Here is an 8,978-nt window from a genome sequence, read left to right as displayed (position 1 = left end):
CAAATTTTTTAAATAAAAAACTGAACAAAAATCATACCATTTTTAAAATTTAAAATGGATTTAAAAAATCAATGATTTAAGTTGGGCTATAATTTATTCTAACCCAATCAATGATTTTAAAATTGGGCTTAAAATTTGATATGGCCCAATAATGCCTAACCGAAGGAAACCGTTCTAATAAACCGAATCGATTTTAACCGAACCCAAAAAAACCGAAAATAAAACCGGTCGGAATTGGGCCAACATATCTCACCCGAGGGTTGTGCCGGATTAAGGTTTTGGGCCCAAACCCGATCCGGCCCGAACCGATGTCCACCCCTACCATTTGCGTATACTCATCATCTAAATTTGTCTTTGCGCACTTATCCAACTAGAGTATTAAAGTGATTTTCCAATGTAGTACTCACAACCGTCTAGTTGTTCATGTCAAATCTTTCTATCAAATTTTCAAGATACCTTTTGTGATTGAGCCGTAGTTTTCTAGCACTAATTTCCACGTGAATTCACATCCTAAGAATCTTCTTAGCGACACCTAAGTACTTCACGACTACCTCTTCTCCCAACAAGAATTTAAATTCATTTACATATTGTGAGTGATTAATAACAACCAACATATCATTCATATACTTTAACAAGAAAAAATTTCAGGTACATGTCAGGGCTCAACCAGTTTAAAAGCTTCAAGAGTCAGAATAATAACTTGACAAACTATCAATTAACAATCAGTCTACCTCACTGTATCAAGAGATACATGGGTGACTTAAAAAAACACAAAAAACTCTCAAAACCTAAGACTCTAAGCTTCCCCTAATTTTACAATTGCTAAAAATTGATTGCATTAGGTTTAAGTTTCTCTTTAATTACACCTCAAAAGTCCACGGGCTTTGAAATCTTCACTTAGATATTACTTGATCCACAAGCTTCTCCGTGCACCAATTATGCAGAAAAATCTCCTTAAATCTTGAAACAAAACATTAAGTTTCCTAAATTGTCTCAACAACCAATTTTAGAGACTTATGTACAGTTGGAGATCAAGTCACTTATTCCAGCTTAAATCTTCTTGACATGCGAAAATAAGTTAGACATATCCAAATGGAATCTCATAGAATCAAATCAAATCGATCAAGAAATAAAATAACCAGTACTCACTACTAGAAAATTCTCTTTCAGTGACCGATTTAGTGACCAAAAAATTTCGATTCCTAGGTATCATAATTTTTAATTTTATTTTCTGAAAAAAGTACACTAATTCAGTCACAATTTCGGTCACTAAATTCGTCACAAAAGCTTAGCAACAAGCATTTTTCAACCAAAAAGTAGTGGTTGCTAAATCGGTCGCTAAACATTTGAGTGACCCATTTTTAAACCTTTTCGGTCACTATAAGCGAAATTTCTAGTAGCGACTGATGTTCTGGTACATCATGTTACAACCGCTGTCAGAGCATCTGTCTTCAATGAGCTCACCAACATGTTAGGATATCTCACATAACATCTTGTTGTGAACTATTTTTTAGCAAAATTGCTCCCATTGATAAAACCATGGTACTAAACCCCCCCCCCCCCTTTGGAAAATTTAGTCCCAAACAACCTTTTCAAAATAAACATAAAGAGAGAAAAAAACCACAAACAAAAACACAAGCTACATGAAAACATATAAACTTTATACAATCTGTAATCTTATAAATATATCAGTGATACATGTCGTTACATAGCAACAATTTCAGTACTCCACTTATCACATATAACCATTTCTCCCTTTCGAGGGGAAAGCCCAAATCACCAGAAAAGCCAGCCTGAGATATCCAAATTCATACAACAGAGCACAGTAACCAAGGTTCTCCAGAAACCATAATAAGCATGATGTTAGAACATCTGGTAAGACATCTTGCACACAACCACATCAGTAGTAGCAGCAGAAGCAGCAGCAACAAGACAACATTTACAAGCACGACAGACTATCATGCTTCCCCTAAATAGTTGCATACAACAAGAAACTACAATAGACTACTATATTCTAAGCAGTAGTACAGTCTTATAAACATATTAAGACATGTGACATGACAACAATTTTTACTCCTAATAAAATAACTAAAACACTAAACTTACTCCCCCTTTTTAGCAAAATTTTTGACAAAATAGAGTAAATGTACAAAGAAAAAAATTGGAAGTACACAATAGCAATGGAAACAAACATAAACATATCTTTTTTTTGTTTTATTTTATTTTAACAGAAAAAACAGCTATCCAGTTCTTCCACCTGAGTCATTGAAATTGACCCAATCTTCATCAACATCTGAGTCATTGAAATTGACCCAATCTTCATCAACATCTGAGTCTGGGTCATGTAACTAAAAATGATTTTTCTTGAAGGACTTCATATTAGTCACAAACTTCTTCCCTGTCACTGAAGCTGCAATGGATGATCCAACAAATGTTATAAAATTGGACTCAACCTTCTTTGGATCAGTACTCTTATCCTTCTTGGATTCCAGTAGATGAACCTTTTTATCATCAGCATTTTTGGTATATTTGCTTATGTTGAAACGCAGCTTGAGAGGAGGAACAATTATTAAGGTATTAATCAAACAAAGAGTTACCTTGTTTGTAATATTACCTTTCTTGTAAAGAAAAATCAATCAATGTGAGAGTGATTGAAATAAGTGAAATCATCCTTATTAATATTACACTGCTCATCATAGGAGAGACACACTCTTTTGTTCTTCTTCCTTACTTCCCAAGCTTTGAGTGATGGGAATTCTCACAACAGTTGAACTGATATTCCCTTGATCAAAGATTACCATATCTGGTTTGAACATATACCAATATTTTGTCTTGAATTTGCATGCACCACTAGATGAAAGGAAGAGAAAATATAGTTAGTAAGTTTCCCATCCTGCAATAACTTTTCAGTAATACAAATTCCCAAATCACCCCTCAAACTCTCAAAATGGATTGCCTCCATATACTTAAGAAACTCCCAGTAGATTCTCAGAAGTCCAAAGCGTAGGCGAAAAATTATTTGCTGCCGCAAGACCCCTAACAAAGAGATTACCAGTATTAATGAGCTTTGTCCTACTATGCAAACTGACATCCTTGAGTATCTACACTTAAACCACCTTTCCACAGTACAATGTCATGACTTCCTGTTGGACATTTTATTCCTTTAACATTCAAAACAATTGTGGGCAACATCTTCATTCAGCATAATACATATCCTTAGAGACAGACTAGGATACATAAACTGCCTGTTGGACATTTTAGTGTTGATCCAATTGATAAGATTGTTTTTCAAGAAGAGACATCCTCTATTAATACTATTTCCATCAAACTTGGCCAATAATTTTACTCCTAAATTCACCATAATTAGATATTTTATCTCTGAAACAAGAGGTAATACAAACTCCAAATAATGAATTTCTTTGTATAAATTAACTGAGCTCTTTGTTGACTTGAGAGTTCTCTGAGTCAATGCCTGCTAGCTCTTTAGATTACGCCTCATTTTTTGGAGTGCCAATCTACTAAGATCATGTTCCAATAAATGCTTAGACATCAATTATGCTATCAACAAAGTAAATCAGAAACATCCCTCTGGTATCTTTGAAGGAGTTGATAAAGATCTTTGATTTTTATTTGCTAGAATTCATCCAGGTCATTTTAGGAAAATCATCAACAACCACATATACATGCCTCTATCCACCAAGTATCTTACCTTGCATGGGGTTTACTAGATCAATAAGATGACGTTTTAGAACTTTGGTAGTTGTATAATGTTGCAACGTCTAGTGTGACATGTAGACTTCATCATCATTGAACTTCAAGCACGTGGATGAGCAATTTGTTCCTTGTGGTACGTACAAATAGTAACTGTCTTTGGACTTAACTTCCTCATTAGAATTCATTCATCTCATTAGTGACCAAACATTTTTCATTAATAGAACTAACCTTTAGACCTTGATCACACAACTGACTTATGTTTATCACAATAGTCATCAATCCCTTATTAAGAAGAACATTATCAAGACTGGGAAATCTTGTACAATCTAGTTTCTCAATCACCTTAACTACACTTTTGGAATTATCACCAAAGTAACATGGAAGATGGAGTGATACTTAAAGTCCACGTGAAACACCTTGACTCCAGTCATGTGTATGGAACAACCAAAGTCAAAGAAAATATACCAATGTTCTTTTGATAAAATTCCAAGAGATATATGAGCAATAAGATAATTTGCACCTTCCTTGAGTTTTTATCCACTGCTTGATCAATCTTAGGTTGATTTGTACCTTTGGGATGGCCATACAAAGTGGCATGATATGATCAATTTTTACCACAGAAGTCACATTTCCAGTACAAGTACTTGCCATTTCCTTGAGAATTTTGATGTCTGACACGATGTTGAGACATTTTTTTAACATCATTGACTCAGCTTTTCCTTTTGATGGAAACAAATTTATGTCACTTAAGATTTTATTTGCTTGTTAAAATCTTGAAAATCAAACCCTATCCCTATTAGGTTTCTATTCATCTTCCAATCTTGAAGAAATTCCTCCATCATATCTGAACTATTGTTCAACATCCTCACAAACTTGATCATGCTATCAAGTTTGTAGATAAAAAAATACATCATCCTGCAGGATATCTATGGTAGACAAACATCATTCCCTTCCATCCTGTAATTGAGAAAACGTTACCTTATATTTTTCTCCTTTTTGGCATACTTCCTCACTTTTGATGCACAAATCTTTGTAGGAAGTAGCTAGCTCATCATGAGTAATTTCTTTATTACAGGAGTTTACATAAGAACCGTGTCTTCCTATGTTGACAAGTTCAACATCAAGATCACTTCCATGATCAGATCGAGAAATAGAAAGCCCCTTTAATTGTTTCTTGAAGTAGGTACGGCATTATGCCATAATAAGTCCAAATCCTTCACATTCATTGCACTTAATGCTTTTACTTTAGTTCAAGTTTTTCTTTGATCATCATAGATCTTGTTGATGTCATTAATGATGTTCTTGACATTTTGCCTTGACCTTATATCCACTTTCCCATAACCTGATTTAAATGCACAATAGTATTGAATAACCCTTCATTAGAAATCAAGTCACAAACTCCTACAATCTCCCTGAAGCTCACCCAATAATAGAATAGGGTGCCTGCTTTGATGCAAATTGAAATCTTGGCATTTGCAATACATGTTAATACTGATGTCCCAACATCATAACATAATATCAAGACAGATGTTACAATATCTTTTGATAGACATAACCAATATATTAAGACTGTAACTTATGCATAAATAAATTGAAAAATGATAAATAACACAAATAATTGTTAACCCAGTTCAGTGCAACGTCACCTACTCTGGGGGCTACAAAGCTAGGAAGGAAATCCACCATAACTGTATTACTTCAAAGCCTAAACAAAACAACTTATCACCTAATCATTATTTCTATGCAAACTCTACCTAGGAACCTCCTAGATATGAGAATACCCTCTCACTTCCACAATCACCTCAGTGATAAAAATTAGTCAGAACCTGTGACAAAAACTTAATAAATGAGTCAAAAACCAGTGAGAGTATCAAAATAACCAAATAGAAGATTACACTTCAAATACAATACTCTGTGTTGCTTAAAAGCTTTTAATTGAGAACAACAAACAATACTCAACTCTATGCTTAAAAAATTCAAGAGTGAGAACAATAACTTGACTAACAATCAAGTACCAATCAGTCTACCTCATTGTATCAAGAGATATATGTGTGACTTATAAAAACACAAGGTACTCTCGAAACCTAAGACTCTAAGCTTCCCGTAATTTTACAATTGTGAAAAATGTTCACATTAAGTTTAGGTTTCTCTTTAAATACATCTCAATAGTCCATGGGCTTCAAAATCTTCACCCAGATATAACTTGATCCCCAAGCTGAGGGTTGCACCAATTATGCAGAAAAATATCCTTAAATCTTGGAACAAAATATTAAGTTTCCTAAATGGTCTTAAAATCCAATTTCAGAAAATTATGTACAGTTGGAGATCAAATCAAGTGTTCCAGATTAATTCTTCTTGACCTGCGAAAATATGTGAGATATATCCAAATGGAATCTCACAAAATCAAATCTATCAAGAATTAAAGTAACATGTACTGATGTTCAGGTATAACATGTCTCAACATCTGTCTGAACATCTGTCTTTAATGAACCTGGCCAGCATATTAGGACATCTTCCATAACATCTTATTGTGAACCATGTTTTAGCAAAACTGCTGCCAATCCTAAAACCATGGTACTAACAACACACAAGAGCAAATCCAAGAAGTTTTCTAAAGACCATCAGATTTGTGATCAGAGATTAAAGACATCACCTCATTGCCATCCGCTAACACCACTAATTAAGGCAACTGTCCAAGAAGGACATTTGATTAGAGTAGTCAGAAGACTTTTGACCATTTGATGGTACTTGCAAGCATCCTTTTACATTTTTTCTCTCATAGAGCTCTAAGAATCAGAAGGTTCTAGGAATTTTAAATCCTACAACCCTATTATAAAATACAAACAAAAGCCTCTCCTTCAGATACATGTGATTCTAACCCTAAAAACCTCTCACTTTCGACTATAACTAACTAAGGAAATATAATATTTATTGGTACCCCCCTCTCCTCATAATTGGACTAAAACAAATACAAATCAAGACTTTAAATAGAATTCAACAATAGATCTTGGCTTACACCATTATCTGTTAATCGAAAAGAACCCATTGATAATTTTGGTGTTGTTTATGGGAATTAACTCCTAGGTTTCAACCATCTTAGAGAATGATTTTAATGCTGAACAAAGGGATAATGTTGTTGAACTAGTGACTCCAAACACAAGAGGGGAGTAAATTATGAAGTGTAGAATTCATGATTAATTTAAAAATAGTTTTACTTTGAAAACAATTTATGTTTGTACAAAGATAAAACAATAGAAAATATAAAGAAAGAATTAGAAAGAAAAGATTTTTTTATAATTTTTAAATTAAATTAATTTGTAAACATTCCTACGAACTTTAATTTTTGTTCAAACATAAGTGAAAATATTATTTCTAGAAATAATAATCTCAGAAATATAATTCCCAAAAATATATTCTTATAACTTGAAACAAACACACTATTGAATTCATGAAAAGATTCCATAGAAGTCAAAATGTTTTAATGAGTTCGCAACATTATACTATTATTTAGTATAATTGGAGACTAATAAACATGAATGCAGTTACAAACTATTAAAACTTAGTTAAGTCTAGAAGAAAAAAGTTGTAACTACATATACTCAAATGATCAAAAAACATCTTGTCAAAAAAAAAATGATCAAAAAACATATAATATTATAAGTTAATTTGTGGAGAAACTTTTATTTCAAAACACATATCAAACTCTAAGATGCATGATTTTATAGATAACTAGACTAAAACCCACGAGATGACGGTTGTAAATTAGTTTATTTGTTTTTCATTAAATTTTAAATATGTTAAAAATTTATTTTGATAAAAAAATAATACTAAATTTATATTACAATAATGTATGGTGATTTATAATTGTGACAATGGTATGAATTAATCACATATATAAATATATTTTTTATTTGAAAGAAAAATACATACTTGTAAATTGAGAGTGACATTTGATTTAGTTTTGTAAACTTAAATAACTATAAAGTGGTTTTTGTTTTGTTTTGTTTTGATTCTCTTGTCTTTTTAGTACTTTTTTTTTTGTGTGTAAGCAAGATATATTGATAGGGAGAACTAAGGGTTCTCCAACCCGATTACACAAGAGACGGGAAGAACCCGACAAAAAATAAGAAAATTACAACCAATTAAAATTATGAGAGAACAAAAGCGGATCTTTAGTAAACTCATAAAATGAATAATTGGAGTACGTAATTTTCCTGCAAAAGGACCACTTTCAAACAATAGACTTAATGTTCCAAACCGTATCACTATGGTTCCACTTTTCCTCCCGGAAGCAAGCACCATTTCTCACCAAACACAAAGTCCATGTAGTAGCCAACCACACTACATCCGCCTTACCTTTTTTAACCTTTTTGTCACGGAAGAACCGATGCCAATTCATAAAATTTGACAAGCACCTATCCTCCATACCGCCCTCTTTACCCACCCAAAGAGCTATATCCAACCAAATTGCCTTCACCACCCGACAACCAAAAAAAGAATGGTTTCTATTCTCTACTTCATATCCACAAAACGTATACTTCAATTTAACTAAAGGAAAAGAAATACCTCTATACACCAAAAGATCCTTAGTCGGGATCCTAGCAAGAAGAAGCCTCCACCCGAAAGCCTTAATTTTAAAAGACACCTCCGCCTTCCACACAATACCAAAAGCATCCCCAAACTCATTTGGCGGCCCAAGCGGAATGAAAGCTAAACCCAAAAGAGTGTAACAAGATGCCACCGAAAAGACCCCTTCCGGATTGAACTTCCATGAAACAACATCTCTCCCTTCCCCCACACCAATGAAATCGGCCACCAACTCCTTCAACCGCCTCATACTCGCCGAAAGACCTCTCTCCACCTCCGACTCCCTCGTGACCCCAAAATCCCCCCACTTCCAATTTCCCTCCACCCATCCACCCATTAATGCCACCGATACTCCTTTCAAACAAGAAGCTTCATAAACTTCCGGAAAAAAATCCTTCAAAATAGCTCCTCCCCACCAATTAGCTTCCCAAAAAAGAGTGTGATACCCATTACGCACGACAAAACTAGATCCTTCAATAATTGGATCCCTTAAAGAACCCCTCCCAATATTCATTATATCCCTCCACCAAAGAGAAGAATGAGAAGAATGAGATGAAAGAGATGGAAAGGTATAAATCTCCCTAACGTACATCAACGGGGATAAATCTCCATAACGGGCCTTTAGAACCCTTAACCAAAGAGAATCTACACATTGAAGAATTCTCCACCGCCACTTG

Source organism: Vicia villosa, linkage group LG7, assembly GCF_029867415.1.
Source record: "Vicia villosa cultivar HV-30 ecotype Madison, WI linkage group LG7, Vvil1.0, whole genome shotgun sequence".
NCBI classification, from domain to species: Eukaryota; Viridiplantae; Streptophyta; class Magnoliopsida; order Fabales; family Fabaceae; genus Vicia; species Vicia villosa.
This window is presented reverse-complemented; position numbering follows the sequence as displayed.